Here is a 17,306-nt window from a genome sequence, read left to right on the forward strand (position 1 = left end):
TGTCTTGTTAAGCTACTGTGACCTCCACGTCTTTTCCTAGGGGCAATAAAACCATCTTGTTAAACCACTCTAAACTCCACATCTCTTCCAAGGGGCATTAAAATCGTCTTGTTAAGCTACTGTGACCTCCACGTCTCTTCCAAGGGGCATTAAAACCGTCTTGTTAAACCACTCTGAACTCCACGTCTCTTCCAAGGGGCATTAAACCGTCTTGTTAAGCTACTGTGACCTGCACGTCTCTTGCAAGGGGCATTAAAACCGTCTTATTAAGCTACTGTGACCTCCACGTCTCTTCCAAGGGGCATTAAAACTGTCTTGTTAAACACTCTGAACTCCACGTCTCTTCCAAGGGGCATTAAAATTGTCTTGTTAAGCTACGGTGACCTCCACGTCTCTTCCAAGGGGCATTAAAACCGTCTTTTTAAGCTACTGTGACCTCCACGTCTCTTCCAAAGGGCATTAAAACTGTCTTGTTAAATGATTCTAAACTCCACATCTCTTGCAAGGGGCATTAAAACCATCTTGTTAAGCTACTGTGACCTCCACGTCTCTTCCAAGGGGCATTAAAACCATCTTGTTATACGACTCTGAACTCCACATCTCTTCCAAGGAGCATTAAAATAGTCTTGGTAACCTACTGTGACCTCCATGTCTCTTCCAAGGGGCATTAAAACCGTCTTGTTAAGCTACTGTGACCTCCACGTCTCTTCCAAGGGGCATTAAAACCGTCTTGTTAAACCACTCTGAACTTCACGTCTCTTCCAAGGGTCATTAAACCGTCTTGTTAAGCTAATGTGACCTCACCGTCTCTTGCAAGGGGCATTAAAACCGTCTTATTAAGCTACTGTGAACTCCACGTCTCTTCCAAGGGGCATTAAAACCGTCTTGTTAAACCACTCTGAACTCCACGTCTCTTCCAAGGGGCATTAAACCGTCTTGTTAAGCTACTGTGACCTGCTCGTCTCTTACAAGGGGCATTAAAACCGTCTTGTTAAGCTACAGTGACCTCCACGTCTCTTCCAAGGGGCACTAAAACCGTCTTGTTAAACCACTCTGAACTCCACGTCTCTTCCAAGGGGCATTAAAACCGTCTTGTTAAGCATCTGTGACCCCCACGTCTCTTCCAAGGTGCATTAAAACAGTCTTTTTAAACCACTCTGAACTCCATGTCTCTTCCAAGGGGCATTAAAACCGTCTTGTTAAACCACTCTGAACTCCACGTCTCTTCCAAGGGGCATTAAAACCGTCTTGTTAAACCATTCTAAACTCCACGTCTCTTGCAAGGGCATTAAAACCGTCTTGTTAAGCTACTGTGACCTCCACGTCTCTTCCAAGGGGCATTAAAACCATCTTGTTATACGACTCTGAACTCCACATCTCTTCCAAGGAGCATTAAAATAGTCTTGGTAACCTACTGTGACCTCCATGTCTCTTCCAAGGGGCATTAAAACCGTCTTGTTAAGCCACTGTGACCTCCACGTCTTTTCCAAGGGGCATTAAAACCGTCTTGTTAAAACACTCTGAACTTCACGTCTCTTCCAAGGGTCATTAAACCGTCTTGTTAAGCTAATGTGACCTCCCCGTCTCTTGCAAGGGGCATTAAAACCGTCTTATTAAGCTACTTTGACCTCCACGTCTCTTCCAAGGGGCATTAAAACCATCTTGTTAAACCACTCTGAACTCCACGTCTCTTCCAAGGGGCATTAAACCATCTTGTTAAGCTACTGTGACCTGCACGTCTCTTGCAAGGGGCATTAAAACCGTCTTGTTAAGCTACAGTGACCTCCACGTCTCTTCCAAGGGGCATTAAAACCGTCTTGTTAAACCACTCTGAACTCAACGTCTCTTCCAAGGGGCATTAAAACCGTCTTGTTAAGCAACTGTGACCCCCACGTCTCTTCCAAGGGGCATTAAAACAGTCTTTTTAAACCACTCTGAACTCCATGTCTCTTCCAAGGGGCATTAAAACCGTCTTGTTAAACCATTCTAAACTCCACGTCTCTTGCAAGGGCATTAAAACCGTCTTGTTAAGCTACTGTGACCTCCACGTCTCTTCCAAGGGGCATTAAAACCATCTTGTTATACGACTCTGAACTCCACATCTCTTCCAAGGAGCATTAAAATAGTCTTGGTAACCTACTGTGACCTCCATGTCTCTTCCAAGGGGCATTAAAACCGTCTTGTTAAGCCACTGTGACCTCCACGTCTCTTCCAAGGGGCATTAAAACCGTCTTGTTAAACCACTCTGAACTTCACGTCTCTTCCAAGGGTCATTAAACCGTCTTGTTAAGCTAATGTGACCTCCCCGTCTCTTGCAAGGGGCATTAAAACCGTCTTATTAAGCTACTGTGACCTCCACCTCTCTTCAAAGGGGCATTAAAACCATCTTGTTAAACCACTCTGAACTCCACGTCTCTTCCAAGGGGCATTAAACCGTCTTGTTAAGCTACTGTGACCTGCACGTCTCTTGCAAGGGGCATTAAAATCGTCTTGTTAAGCTACAGTGACCTCCACGTCTCTTCCAAGGGGCATTAAAACCGTCTTGTTAAACCAATCTGAAATCCACGTCTCTTCCAAGGGGCATTAAAACCATCTTTTTAAGCTACTGTGACCTCCACGTCTCTTCCAAGGGGCATTAAAACCGTCTTATTAAATCACTCTGAGCTCCACGTCTCTTCCAAGGGGCATTAAAACCGTCTTGTTAAACCACTCTGAAATCCACGTCTCTTCCAAGGAGCATTAAAACCATCTTTTTAAGCTACTGTGACCTCCACGTCTCTTCCAAGGGGCATTAAAACCGTCTTATTAAATCACTCTGAGCTCCACGTCTCTTCCAAGGGGCATTAAAATTGTCTTGTTAAGCTACGGTGACCTCCACGTCTCTTCCAAGGGGCATTAAAACCGTCTTTTTAAGCTACTGTGACCTCCACGTCTCTTCCAAGGGGCATTAAAACCGTCTTGTTAAACCACTCTGAACTCCACGTCTCTTCTAAGGGGCATTAAAACCGTCTTGTTAAGCTACGGTGACCTCCATGTCTCTTCCAAGGGGCATTAAAACTGTCTTGTTAAACCACTCTGACCTCCACGTCTCTTCCAAGTGGCATTAAAATCATCTTGTGAAGCTACTGTGACCTCCACGTCTCTTCCAAGGGGCATTAAAACCGTCTTTTTAAGCTACTGTGACCTCCACGTCTCTTCCAAGGGGCATTAAAACCATCTTGTTAAACCACTCTGAACTCCACGTCTCTTCCAAGGGGCATTAAAACTGTCTTGTTAAGCTACTGTGACCTCCACGTCTTTTCCTAGGGGCATTAAAACCATCTTGTTAAACCACTCTGAACTCCACGTCTCTTCCAAGGGGCAATAAAATTGTCTTGTTAAGCTACTGTGACCTCCATGTTTCTTCCAAGTTGCATTAAAACCATCCTGTTAAACCTCTCTGAACTCCACTTCTCTTCCAATGGGCATTAAAACCACCTTGTTAAGCTACTGTAATCTCCACGTCTCTTCCAAGGGGCATTAAATCCGTCTTGTTAAACCACTCTGAGCTCCACGTCTCTTCCAAGGGGCATTAAAACCATTTTGTTAAGCTACTGTGACCTCCACGTCCCATCCAAGGGGCATTAAAACCGTCTCGTTAAACCACTCTGAACTCCACGTCTTTTCCAAGGCACATTAAAACCATCTCGTTAGACCACTCTGAACTCCACGTTTCTTTCAAGGGCCATTAAAACCGTCTCGTTAAATCACTCTGAACTCTACGTCTCTTCCAAGGGGCATTAAAATCATCTTATTAAGCTACTGTGACCTCCACGTCTCTTCCAAGGAGCATTAAAACCATCTTGTTAAACCACTCTGAACTCTACGTCTCTTCCAACGGGCAGTAAAACCGTTTTGTTAAGCTACTGTGACCCCCACGTCTCTTCCAAGGGGCATTAAAACCGTCTTTTTAAACCACTCTGAACTCCATGTCTCTTCTAAGGGGCATTAAAACCGTCTTGTTAAACCACTCTGAACTCCACGTCTCTTCCAAGGGGCATTAAAACCATCTTGTTAAACCACTCTAAACTCCACGTCTCTTCCAAGGGGCATTAAAACCGTCTTGTTAAACCACTCTAAACTCCACGTCTCTTCCAAGGGGCATTAAAACTGTCTTGTTAAGCTACTGTGACCTCCACGTCTCTTCCAAGGGGCATTAAAACCATCTTGTTATACCACTCTGAACTCCACATCTCTTCCAAGGAGCATTAAAATAGTCTTGGTAAGCTACTGTGACCTCCACGTCTCTTCCAAGGGGCATTAAAACCATCTTGATAAACCCCTCTGAACTCCACGTCTCTTCCAAGGGGCATTAAAATCGTCTTCTTAAGCTACTGTGATCTCCACGTCTCTTCCAAGGGGCATTAAAACCGTCTTGTTAAACCACTCTGAACTCCACGTCTCTTCCAAGGGGCATTAAAACTGTCTTGTTAAGCTACTGTGACCTCCACGTCTTTTCCTAGGGGCATTAAAACCATCTTGTTAAACCACTCTGAACTCCACGTCTCTTCCAAGGGGCAATAAAATTGTCTTGTTAAGCTACTGTGACCTCCATGTTTCTTCCAAGTTGCATTAAAACCATCCTGTTAAACCTCTCTGAACTCCACTTCTCTTCCAATGGGCATTAAAACCACCTTGTTAAGCTACTGTAATCTCCACGTCTCTTCCAAGGGGCATTAAATCCATCTTGTTAAACCACTCTGAGCTCCACGTCTCTTCCAAGGGGCATTAAAACCATTTTGTTAAGCTACTGTGACCTCCACGTCCCATCCAAGGGGCATTAAAACCGTCTCGTTAAACCACTCTGAACTCCACAACTCTTCCAAGGGGCATTAAAAGCATCTCGTTAGACCACTCTGAACTCCACGTTTCTTTCAAGGGCCATTAAAACCGTCTCGTTAAATCACTCTGAACTCTACGTCTCTTCCAAGGGGCATTAAAATCATCTTATTAAGCTACTGTGACCTCCACGTCTCTTCCAAGGAGCATTAAAACCATCTTGTTAAACCACTCTGAACTCTACGTCTCTTCCAACGGGCAGTAAAACCGTCTTGTTAAGCTACTGTGATCCCCACGTCTCTTCCAAGGGGCATTAAAACCGTCTTTTTAAACCACTCTGAACTCCACGTCTCTTCCAAGGGGCATTAAAACCGTCTTGTTAAACCACTCTGAACTCCACGTCTCTTCCAAGGGGCATTAAAACCGTCTTGTTAAACCACTCTAAACTCCACGTCTCTTCCAAGGGGCATTAAAACCGTCTTGTTAAGCTACTGTGACCTCCACGTCTCTTCCAAGGGGCATTAAAACCATCTTGTTATACCACTCTGAACTCCACATCTCTTCCAAGGAGCATTAAAATAGACGTGGTAAGCTACTGTGACCTCAACTTCTCTTCCAAGGGGCATTAAAACCGTCTTGTTAAGCTACTGTGACCTCCACGTCTCTTCCAAGGGGCACTAAAACTGTCTTGTTAAACCACTCTGAACTCCACGTCTCTTCCAAGGGGCATTAAACCGTCTTGTTAAGCTACTGTGACCTCCACGTGTCTTGCAAGGGGCATTAAAACAGTCTTATTAAGCTACTGTGACCTCCACGTCTCTTTCAAGGGGCAATAAAACCGTCTTGTTAAACCACTCTGTACTCCACGTCTCTTCCAAGGGGCATTAAACCGTCTTGTTAAGCTACTGTGACCTGCACGTCTCGTGCAAGGGGCATTAAAACCGTCTTGTTAAGCTACTGTGACCTCCACGTCTCTTCCAAGGGGCATTAAAACCGTCTTGTTAAACCACTCTGAACTACACGTCTCTTCCAATGGGCATTAAAACCATCTTTTTAAGCTACTGTGACCTCCACGCCTCTTCCAAGGGGCATTGAAACCGTCTTATTAAACCACTCTGAGCTCCACGTCTCTTCCAAGGGGCATTAAAATTGTCTTGTTAAGCTACGGTGACCTTCACGTCTCTTCCAAGGGGCATTAAAACCGTCTTGTTAAGCTACTGTGAACTCCACGTCTCTTCCAAGGGGCATTAAAACCGTCTTGCTAAACCACTCTGAACTACACGTCTCTTCTAAGGGGCATTAAAATCGTCTTGCTAATCTACGGTGACCTCCATGTCTCTTCCAAGGGGCATTAAAACTGTCTTGTTAAACCACTCTGAACTCCACGTCTCTTTCAAGGGGCATTAAAATCATCTTGTTTAGCTACTGTGACCTTCACGTCTCTTCCAAGGGGCATTAAAAACGTCTTGTTAAACCACTCTGAACTCCACGTCTCTTCCAAGGGGCATTAAAATCGTCTTGTTAAGCTACTGTGACCTCCACGTCTCATCCAAGGGGCATTAAAACCGTCTTGTTAAACCACTCTGAACTCCACGTCTCTTCCAAGGGGCATTAAAACTGTCTTGTTAAGCTACTGTGACCTCCACGTCTTTTCCTAGGGGCATTAAAACCATCTTGTTAAACCACTCTGAACCCCACATCTCTTCCAAGGGGCATTCAAATCGTCTTGTTAAGCTACTGTGACCTTCACGTCTCTTCCAAGGGGCATTAAAACCTTCTTGTTAAACCACTCTGAACTCCACGTCTCTACCAAGGGGCATTAAACCGTCTTGTTAAGCTACTGTGACCTGCACGTCTCTTGCAATGGGCATTAAAACCGTCTTGTTAAGCTACTGTGACCTCCACGTCTCTTCCAAGGGGCATTTAAACCGTCTTGTTAAACCACTCTGAACTCCATGTCTCTTCCAAGGGGCACTAATACAGTCCTTTTAAGCTACTGTGACCTCCACGTCTCTTCCAAGGGGCATTAAAACCGTTTTATTAAACCACTCTGAACTCCACGTCTCTTCCAAGGGGCATTAAAATTGTCTTGTTAAGCTACTGTGACCTCAACGTCTCTTCCAAGGGGCATTAAAACCATCTTGTTAAGCTACTGTGACCTCCACGTCTCTTCCAAGGGGCATTAAAACCGTCTTGTTAAACCACTCTGAACTCCACGTCTCTTCCATGGGGCATTAAAACCGTCTTGTAAAGCTACTGTGACCCCCACGTCTCTTCCAAGGGGCATTAAAACCGTTTTCTTAAACCACTCTGAACTCCATGTCTCTTCCAAGGGGCATTAAAACCGTCTTGTTAAGCTACTGTGTCCTCCATGTCTCTTCCAAGGGGCATTAAAACCATCTTGATAAACCCCTCTGAACTCCACGTCTCTTCCAAGGGGCATTAAAATCGTCTTCTTAAGCTACTGTGACCTCCACGTCTCTTCCAAGGGGCATTAAAACCGTCTTGTTAAACCACTCTGAACTCCACGTCTCTTCCAAGGGGCATTAAAACTGTCTTTTTAAGCTACTGTGATCTCCACGTCTTTTCCTAGGGGCATTAAAACCATCTTGTTAAACCACTCTGAACTCCACGTCTCTTCCAAGGGGCATTAAAATCGTCTTGTTAAGCTACTCTGACCTCCAGGTCTCTTCCAAGGTGCATTAAAACCATCCTGTTAAACCACTCTGAACTCCACTTCTCTTCCAATGGGCATTAAAACCACCTTGTTAAGCTACTGTAACCTCCATGTCTCTTCCAAGGGGCATTAAATCCGTCTTGTTAAACCACTCTAAACTCCACGTCTTTTCCAAGGGGCATTAAAACAGTCTTGTTAAGCTACTGTGACCTCTACGTCTCTTCCAAGCGGCATTAAAACCGCCTTATTAAACCACTCTGAACTACACATCTCTTCCAAGGGGCATTAAAATCGTCTTGTTAAGCTACTGTGAACTCCACGTCTCTTCCAAGGGGCATTAAAACCGTCTTATTAAGCTACTGTGACCTTCACGTCTCTCCAAGGGGCATTAAAACCGTCTTGTTAAACCACTCTGAACTCCACGTCTCTTCCAAGGGGCTTTAAAACAGTCTATTTAAGCTACTGTGACCTCCACGTCTCTTCCAAGGGGCATTAAAACCTCCTTGTTTAGCTACTGTGACCTCCACGTCTCTTCCAAGGGGTATTAAAACCGTCTTGTTAAACCATTCTGAACTCCATGTCTCTTCCAAGGGGCATTGAAACCGTCTTGCTAAGCTACTGTGACCTCCACCTTTCTTCCAAGGGGCATTAAAACCGTCTTGTTAAACCACTTTGAACTCCACAGCTCTTCCAGGGGGCATTGAAATCATGTTTTTAATTAACTCTAACCTCCATGACTCTTCCAACGGGCATTGCATTTCCTCCAAATTTTAGTCAGCTTTTGCTTTTCAATGCATAGGCGAACACTAAGGGAGACCCACTCCCCAATAATGAATAGATGGTTTTTAGTACGCTGTAATCCATGTCTGTTTCAAGGGGCATTGCAGTTCGTCATAATTTTTGGAAAGCCTTCCCTTCACTGCTTAGGCCAACAGTGTACAGGAGACTCAGTTGCCATAAATGGAAAAAACGGTTTAGTTAAGGCCCTCTGACCTCCATGTCACTTCCAAGGGGCATTGGAGTGTCTCGAAATTTTTGGTAGGCATTGCACTCACAGTATGCCCTATAACTGTGTAGCCGAACTGCTCCTTTTGGTACAGAAACATATCCTACAAGACATGTGTGGTTGACTGGCCTGATATTGACGTGAATGGTTCCTGTTCTTTCTCCTTTTCCACCACCTCATCCATCATTCATCACCTGAAGCTTTGCTTTAACGGGAGTCATAGAACTGGGATAGTAGCAGGAAAACATCCAGCAATCCTCAGAAGAGGTAGGGTATGTGCCAAAATGCTGACCACCTCAGGCGTAGCCGCTACTACATACATGCGCTTGCATTTCACGGAACAGAAAGCTAGGAGGCTGACCACTGCTGCAGTCTACCTTCTGAACTTTGTGTTGAAGCCTGATTGACCCAGGACCCGAATTCCTCTATGTCTGGAGAACGTGTTGCATCCCAGTGTCCAACTGTGTCCCGGCTTCCACAATATTAACCACGTGTGAAGGCGTCAGTGAGATGGATCATCCCTGGCCACATTCACTGGTCAACGTGTTTGTGGTTAGGCTGTCCTTCCCACTAAATGCACTGGGGAGGGCACAGGTAATGTATTGGTATGTGCGCTTGTGTATAAGGCGCACCGGGACAAATAGGGTACCGTTTATGGACACCTGGCCACCCCCAGGCAGCTGGGGCCCGTGTGTGGGCACTCGGCCGCCGGGCGGCTGGGGACTGAGCATGGATACCCGGCCGCCGGGTGGCTGGGGACTGAGTATCGATACCAGGCCGCCGCCGCATCCATGGCATGGTGGCGAGAGATCCGCCTCCACATGCCTAAAAGGCCAAATTTCAAGTGCAAGCAATCAAGCAGTATAGTACTGCAGCCTGGGGGAGGGTGGGTGGCAGGCTGCATACTTGTGCTTGCATTGCAAGGAATGGGGGAGGTACAATTGAACACTGCCTTGGGACAAGGACTTGCACGGGGATAGTTGCAAATCTGCATCTTCTGATGCGGCAAGGATCACTTCTGATGGGTAAACTTTTAGGCAGTGACCTGGGTGTCAGGGATGCTTCCAGGGGTCTTCCCCATGCTGTTCCCATGTATTTTCTGCACTGTATGCATGTGTAACCCAGCACATGGCCAGATAAGGTTGTAAAATGTTAAAATGACATTTCCCGGTGAATGCATTTATCACGGTTGAAAGCAATACAAAAGTGCAAAAATGCAAAAAAAATTCTGGTTGTAAACATAGCCCAAGGTGTGGAGGAGTATTTTTGTTTTTGGTTATTCATTTTACCTTATACACAAGTCTTTACCCTGGAAAGGATTTTCCTTAACATATTTCACAGGAAGGCAGTTTCAGTTTTGTTTTTGAACGTTTTATTGTGAGCCCGTAAAAGTGGCTTAATACCTCTGACCACGTTGTTGACAGCAGTGACCTGGGGGGTCAGAAATGCTTCCTGGGGCGATCCCCATGTCATTTGAGCACTGTCACTGTCGTTTTGGGCAATTTTTAGGCTTTCTACAGACTGCCGGGGGTGCCGCTGCAAAATTGCTCGGGTCTCCCATAGACTAACATTGGGCTCGTTGCTCAGGTCGCTCGCTCAACACTAGTTATTAACAGAAGAAAGAATGTTTTTAATGTGGATGAGGCCTGTGTAACAGAGAAGATATGGTCCAAACAATTTCAAACTCAGATCTAGCCTGCTGAATAACGTTTGTCACAGAAAAAAATTGATTTTTTTCCTCTGTATACAGCTTAATTTTACCGCCACAAAATGACAAGGTGACATACAGTACAGACCAAAAGTTTGGACACACCTTCTCATTTAAAGATTTTTCTGTATTTCCATGACTTTGAAAATTGTACATTCACACTGAAGGCATCAAAACTATGAATTAACACATGTGGAATTATATACTTAACAAAAAAGTGTGAAACAACTGAAAATATGTTTTATATTCTAAGTTCTTCAAAGTAGCCACCTTTTGCTTTGATGACTGCTTTGCACACTCTTGATGAGCTTCAAAAGGTAGTCACCGGAAATGGTTTTCACTTGACAGGTATGCCCTGTCAGGTTTAATAAGTGGGATTTCTTGCCTTTTAAATGGGGTTGGGACCATCAGTTGTGTTGTGCAGAAGTCAGGTGAATACACAGCTGATAGTCCTACTGAATAGACTGTTAGAATTTGTATTATGGCAAGAAAAAAAGCAGCTAAGTAAAGAAAAACGAGTGCCCATCATTACTTTAAGAAATGAAGGTCAGTCAGTCTGAAAAATTGGGCAAACTTTGAAAGTATCCCCAAGTGCAGTTGCAAAAACCATCCAGCGCTACAAAGAAACTGGCTCACATGAGGACCGCCCCAGGAAAGGAAGGACAAGAGTCACCTCTGCTTCTGAGGATAAGTTTATCCGAGTCACCAGCCTCAGAAATCGCAGGTTAACAGCAGCTCAAATTAGAGACCAGGTCAATGCCACACAGAGTTCTAGCAGCAGACACATCTCTACAACAACTGTTAAGAGGAGACTTTGTGCAGCAGGCCTTCATGGTAAAATAGCTGCTAGGAAACCACTGCTAAGGACAGGCAACAAGCAGAAGAGACTTGTTTGGGCTAAAGAACACAAGGAATGGACATTAAACCAGTGGAAACCTGTGCTTTTGTCTGATGATTCCAAATTTGAGATCTTCGGTTCCAACCACTGTGTCTTTGTGCGACGCAGAAAAGGTGAACGGATGGACTCTACATGCCTGGTTCCCACCATGAAGCATGGAGGAGGAGGTGTGATGGTGTGGGGGTGCTTTTCTGGTGACACTGTTGGGGATTTATTCAAAATTGAAGGCATACTGAACCATCATGGCTACCACAGCATCTTGCAGCGGCATGCTATTCCATCCGGTTTGCGTTTAGTTGGACCATCATTTATTTTTCAACAGGACAATGACCCCAAACACACCTCCAGGCTGTGTAAGGGCTATTTGACCAAGAAGGAGAGTGATGGGGTGCTATGCCAGATGACCTGGCCTCCACAGTCACCAGACCTGAACCCAATCGAGATGGTTTGGGGTCAGCTGGACCGCAGAGTGAAGGAAAAAGGGCCAACAAGTGCTAAGCATCTCTAGGAACTCCTTCAAGATTGTTGGAAGACCATTTCCGGTGACTACCTCTTGAAGCTCATCAAGAGAATGCCAAGAGTGTGTAAAGCAGTCATCAAAGCAAAAGGTGGCTACTTTGAAGAACCTAGAATATAAGACATATTTTCAGTTGTTTCACACTTTTTTGTTAAGTATATAATTCCACATGTGTTAATTCATAGTTTTGATGCCTTCAGTGTGAATGTACAATTTTCATAGTCATGAAAATACAGAAAAATCTTTAAATGAGAAGGTGTGTCCAAACTTTTGGTCTGTACTGTATGGCGTACTGTATCATGTATCTCACTGAAAAAATATATTTTTTTACTCTTGTTAGAAACTGAAAAAAATATTTTTTTTTACTCAGTCTGCATTCAGCTGAATTTCAGCGCCACAAAATGACAAGTTTACTATGACTTACTGCATCACGTTAGCAAATGAAAAAAATAGATTTTTGTACTCTGCAGGAGCTCTGCATACAGCTGAATTTCAACCCCACAAAATGACAAGGCTGGCTACTATGGCTTTCTGTATCACATTAGGAAGTGAAAAAAATAGACTTTTAAAGATTTACTCGTGCATGGAGCACAATAAAATTAGTGCACAACAGACTTCTATGACATGTGCCCTGCTGTCTTTGTGTGGATCTCAGTAATGGCACAAGAAAAAAAAATCAGCTGGAAGGTCGATTTCACAGCCACACAGGATACTAAATATCTAAACTATCTGACTTTGAAGCAACCACCTATCTAACTAGCTAAATTCTCTCAGTATGCAGGAGCAGCGTCAGCATGCAGCCTCAGTGACCTTGTAATCACAAAATGGCGATAACACATGTCCTCTCTTTATATAGAGAGGATGGGAATTCAGCAGCCAATGGTATAAGCCCTTGTGTTTGTACAGTATGGATGCTTCCTGCTCCCTGATTGGCAAGCCGTGATTTGCACACTGTGGTAAGACGCCTCACTCGGCCGCTTCCGGAAGTAGACTCAGGAACCGTGTTTTCTCTGAAGACTTTATATAGTGGCATAAAGCCCTGAAGCTCAAGCAAGAATAAACACATCCTTACTGTCAAAACAACAAAAAAAAAGCTAAATGATAGCACAGTCCATAACAGTGTGGGATTAGCCACACAGGTTATAGTCCCTGCTTCCAGCTCCTCTCTGATCTGTGGCCTTCCAGTCTGGAGTCTTTGCCACTCCAAACTCAACAATAGAAAAAAAAAAAACAGGACTGAACATTTAAACGTTGCTCAGCAACACCCTGAGGTGGAGGTATGGGGAATGACATCCCTCCCATCTCTATGTCATTCCCATAAAACCACGCCCTTTAAAAGAGTTAGCCCCCCAGCATATAGCATGCTGGCAGGGAGTTTATTAGTTCCAGTTCACACAGGCTAGCAAACTGTGTGACACATACTTATCATACACCACCACTATGCTAGGCAAATTGTTATGGATTTTTGACGGTTTTAAGAAAAAATGTTCGGGTTTCTGATCACGAATCCAAATGTGCCATATTCATGTTGAATTTGAAACTTACTATCGTTTTTCAAACATATTCACTCATCACTACTTGCTATGCATGTCACCTATGTCACCTTACCTGGTTGGGTCAGTGAATTCATCGTCCACCACCTCATCTTCCATGTATGCATCCTGGGCCTCTCCTTGACTTGCACACAATTGTGTCTCATCATCATCATCCACCTCTTGCAACAGTAATTGCGCTTTCCTACTGTCGCCTTCGTGTGACTTTGGCTGCTCAAATATTTGGGCATCGCTACATGCGATCTCCTCTTGCCACGCTTGCAGCAGACCAAGCTAGAGGCCAGAATCTATAAATGGAAATGTGAACAGCTCTTCAGAGTGTCCAAGGATGGGATCACTTGTCTCCGGGTGCTCAGCATGGTTTTTGCAAAAAAAGTCAGGATTAATTCCGCAGTATTTGATCACGTCTGATAACCGATTTTTTTGCCCAGTGAGGGTATACTGATGCTATCGGTCAGCAAACAAGTGTGAATATATTTTAGACACAAAAATAGCAGACTTTAAATGGAGTATAATATTTTGCAGCTTGCAAAAAAAAAATCAGGATTAATACCGCAGTATTTGATCACGTCTGATGAACAATTCTTTTGACTATTGATGGTATATCGATGCTATTGGTCAGTGAACAAGTGTGAATTTATTTTTGACATGCAAGTACAAGACTTAAAATGCAGTATAATCTTTTTCAGCTTGCAAAACAAATGAGGCTTAATACCACAGTATTTGATCATGATCACGTCTGATGACCAATTCTTTTGCCCAGTGAGGGTATACTGATGCTATTGGTCAGTGAACAAGTGTGAATATATTTTTGACACACAAGTAGTAGACTTTAAATGCAGTATTATTTTGTGCAGCTTTCAAAAATAAAATCAGGATTAATACCACAGTATTTAACCCCTTAAGCCCCGCGGGTGGTTTGCACGTTAATGACCGGGCCAATTTTTACAATTCTGACCACTGTCACTTTATGAGGTAATTACTCTCGAACGCTTCAACGGATCCCCCTGATTCTGAGATTGTTTTTTCGTGACATATTGTACTTCATGATTGTGGAAAAATTTCTTCGATATCACTTGCGTTTATTTGTGAAAAAAACGGAAATTTGGTGAAAATTTTGAAAATTTTGCAATTTTCAAAATTTGAATTTTTAAGCCCTGAAATCAGAGCGATATGTCACACAAAAGAGTTAATAAATAACATTTCCCACATGTCTACTTTACATCAGCACAATTTTGGAACCAAAATTTTTTTTTGTTAGGGAGCTATAAGGGTTAAAAGTTGACCAGCGATTTCTCATTTTTCCAACAAAATTTACAAAACCATTTTTTTAGGGACCACATCACATTTGAAGTCACTTTGAGAGGTCTTTATGACAGAAAATACCCAAAAGTGACACCATTCTAAAAACTGCACCCCTCAAGGTGCTCAAAAACACATTCAAGAACTTTATTAACCCTTCAGGTGCTTCACAGGAATTTTTTGAATGTGGAAGAAAAAAATGAACATTTAACTTTTTTCACAAAAATGTTAATTTAGACCCAATTTTTTTTATTTTCACAGGGGTAACAAGAAAAAATGGACCCCAAAATTTGTTGTGCAATTTCCCCTGGGCACGCAGATACCCAATATTTGGGGAAAAAATACTGTTTGGGCGCACGGCAGGGCTCGGAAGGGAAGGAGCGCTATTTGACTTTTTGATTGTAAAATTTGCTTGAATAATTAGCGGACGCCATGTTGTGTTTGGAGAGCCCATGTGTGCCCAAACTTTGGAGCTCCCCCACAAGTGACCCCATTTTGGAAACTAGACCCCCCAAGGCACCTTTCTAGATGCATAGTGAGCACTTGGAACCCCCAGGTGCTTCACAAATTGATTCGTAACAATGAAAAAGTGAAAAAAAAAAACACTTTTTCATTTTTATGAATCAATTTGTGAAGCACCTGAGGGATCCAAGTGCTCACAATGCATCTAGATAGGTGCCTTGGGGGGTCTAGTTTCCAAAATGGGGTCACTTGTGGGGGAGCTCCAATGTTTGGGCACACAGCGGCTCTCCAAACGCAACATGGTGTCGCTAACAATTTTAGCCGATTTCCGTTAAATTTGTTAGAGGACACCATGTTGCATTTAGAGAGTCCCTGTGTGCCCAAACATTGGAGCTCCCCCACAAGTGACCCCATTTTGGAAACTAGACCCCCCAAGGCACCTATCTAGATGCATAGTGAGCACTTGGAACCCCCAGGTGCTTCACAAATTGATTCGTAACAATGAAAAAGTGAAAAAAAAAACACTTTTTCATTTGTATGAATCAATTTGTGAAGCACCTGAGGGTTCCAAGTGCTCACTATGCATCTAGATAGGTGCCTTGGGTGGTCTAGTTTCCAAAATGGGGTCACTTGTGGGGGAGCTCCAATATTTGGGCACACAGCGGCTCTCTAAATGCAACATGGTGTCCGCTAACAAATTTAACGCAAAATTGGCTCAAATTGTTAGCGACACCATGTTGCTTTTGGAGAGCTGCTGTGTGCCCAAACATTGGAGCTCCCCCACAAGTGACCCCATTTTGGAAACTAGACCCCCCAAGGCACCTATCTAGATGCATAGTGAGCACTTGGAACCCCCAGGTGCTTCACAAATTGATTCGTAACAATGAAAAAGTGAAAAAAAAAACACTTTTTCATTTTTATGAATCAATTTGTGAAGCACCTGGGGGTTCCAACTGCTCACTATGCATCTAGATAGGTGCCTTGGGGGGTCTAGTTTCCAAAATGGGGTCACTTGTGGGAGAGCTCCAATGTTTGGGCACACAGGGACTCTCTAAATGCAACATGGTATCCGCTAACAAATTGAATGGAAAATCGGCTCAAATTGTTCGCGGACACCACATTGCGTTTGGAGAGCTTCTCTGTGCCCAAACTTTGGAGCTCCCCCACAAGTGACCCCATTTTGGAAACTAGACCCCCCAAGGCACCTTTCTAGATGCATAGTGAGCACTTGGAACCCCCAGGTGCTTCACAAATTGATTCGTAATAATGAAAAAGTGAAAAAAAAAACACTTTTTCATTTTTACGAATCAATTTGTGAAGCACCTAGGGGTTCCAAGTGCTCACTATGCATCTAGATAGGTGCCTTGGGGGGTCTAGTTTCCAAAATGGGGTCACTTGTGGGGGAGCTCCAATGTTTGGGCACACAGGGACTCTCTAAATGCAACATGGTATCCGCTAACAAATTGAATGGAAAATCGGCTCAAATTGTTAGCGGACGCCACATTGCGTTTGGAGAGCCCCTCTGTGCCCAAACTTTGGAGCTCCCCCACAAGTGACCCCATTTTGGAAACTAGACCCCCCAAGGCACCTTTCTAGATGCATAGTGAGCACTTGGAACCCCCAGGTGCTTCACAAATTGATTCGTAATAATGAAAAAGTGAAAAAAAAAACACTTTTTCATTTTTACGAATTAATTTGTGAAGCACCTAGGGGTTCCAAGTGCTCACTATGCATCTAGATAGGTGCCTTGGGGGGTCTAGTTTCAAAAATGGGGTCACTTGTGGAGGAGCTCCAATGTTTGGGCACACAGGGACTCTCCAAATGCAACATGATATCCGCTAACAATTTGAGCCGACAATTTGTTAGCGGATATCATGTTGCATTTGGAGAGTCCCTGTGTGCCCAAACATTGGAGCTCCCCCACAAGTGACCCCATTTTGGAAACTAGACCCCCCAAGGCACCTATCTAGATTCATAGTGAGCACTTGGAACCCCAGGTGCTTCACAAATTGATTCATAAAAATGAAAAAGTGTTTTTTTTTTCACTTTTTCATTTTTACGAATCAATTTGTGAAGCACCTGGGGGTTCCAAGTGCTCACTATGCATCTAGAAAGGTGCCTTGGGGGGTCTAGTTTCCAAAATGGGGTCACTTGTGGGGGAGCTCCAAAGTTTGGGCACAGAGGGGCTCTCCAAACGCAATGTGGTGTCCGCTAACAATTTGAGCCGATTTTCCATTCAATTTGTTAGCGGATACCATGTTGCATTTAGAGAGTCCCTGTGTGCCCAAACATTTGAGCTCCCCCACAAGTGACCCCATTTTGGAAACTAGACCCCCCAAGGCACCTATCTAGATTCATAGTGAGC

Source organism: Phyllobates terribilis, unplaced genomic scaffold (assembly GCF_046119375.1).
Source record: "Phyllobates terribilis strain yellow unplaced genomic scaffold, ASM4611937v1 Scaffold_1__5_contigs__length_1240528914, whole genome shotgun sequence".
NCBI lineage: Eukaryota > Metazoa > Chordata > Amphibia > Anura > Dendrobatidae > Phyllobates > Phyllobates terribilis.